The sequence below is a fragment of the Cucurbita moschata genome, unplaced genomic scaffold, assembly GCF_002738365.1.
Source record: "Cucurbita moschata cultivar Rifu unplaced genomic scaffold, Cmos_1.0 Cmo_Scf00027, whole genome shotgun sequence".
NCBI lineage: Eukaryota > Viridiplantae > Streptophyta > Magnoliopsida > Cucurbitales > Cucurbitaceae > Cucurbita > Cucurbita moschata.
Window position 1 is genome coordinate 2,383,735 of NW_019268543.1, and position 1,125 is coordinate 2,384,859.

A 1,125-nucleotide genomic window follows, 5' to 3' on the forward strand; every position below is an offset into this window, starting at 1 on the left:
AAAAAAAAAAAAAAAAAAAAAAAAAAAAAAAAAAAAAAAAAAAAAACAAATGAAAAAGGAACAAAAGTTCTCTATCAGGTGATTCGCATATGTCCCGAGTCATTAACAAAGCGCTTTTTTCATAGTAACATTGATATTGCCCGACCCCGAAACAAAGCGGATTACTAAAAGCTGCACAGGTCTCCATATCAAGAAAAGGTATGTTTTGTGTCCCCCAATTATAATCTGTCTTCTATGTGTGTGTTCAAGAAGGTTGGTACTATTACAAGTAGAGCGCAGCTGAAATGGTAGTAACGTCTGGATATCTGACAACATGGTGGTTTGGAATTTTGTTCTGTTCAGTAGATGCTTATTTTAGATCAATTCTTTTTAGACAACAGTTTTTCAGGAGTCTAGGGGTGACATAATGTACAATAATGTCTAAATATTCTTTATACCTTGTTGATAATAGAAGAAAAGCAGATTTGTTTGTTTTCTTTTCCCCCCTTTTATTATAATGTTCTTTGATTGCTACATTTAAAAGGGCTGCAGGACGGAAAGTTGATATATTTATAAGGCCTTGGCAATATAAATTGCTACTCAATATAGCTTTGAAAAGATAAATGGTTCGATTATGTTGCTTGAAAGGAACTGTTTCAAGAATTATGCATATTTTACTAAAGTTGTTAGAAACGTACGTAGATGGATAGCATCAAGTATGTTGCGTTTAATTTAGGGCTTCATAATATTCTTATGTAATTAGTTGTTTATTCATGGTTTCTCATTTTATCTTTTGTTATTATTGTTATTATTATTATTATTATGATTATTATCGACTTCCACATCAGGAGGTTTGGGGTTCAATTTGCAATCCCTGTCGATACATCGACTTGATGCTCGGATTACCTCAACTAACTTTGGCTTGTATGAGTGTTTGTACAACAAATGAGGAGAGATTCACTTAAATGAGTTTTATCTTCTAGATATCTAACTTCATACATAAAGATGGAGAACGTGAATTAATGTAATGTGTGTGTATTTCGTGATCGAGATGTTATCGAATAGTGCATACGTTACCAATCATGAAGTATTCTTAAGGTCGGTTTCTCGAAACTAAATAGAATTGAGAGTCTTTAGCTAATAGTG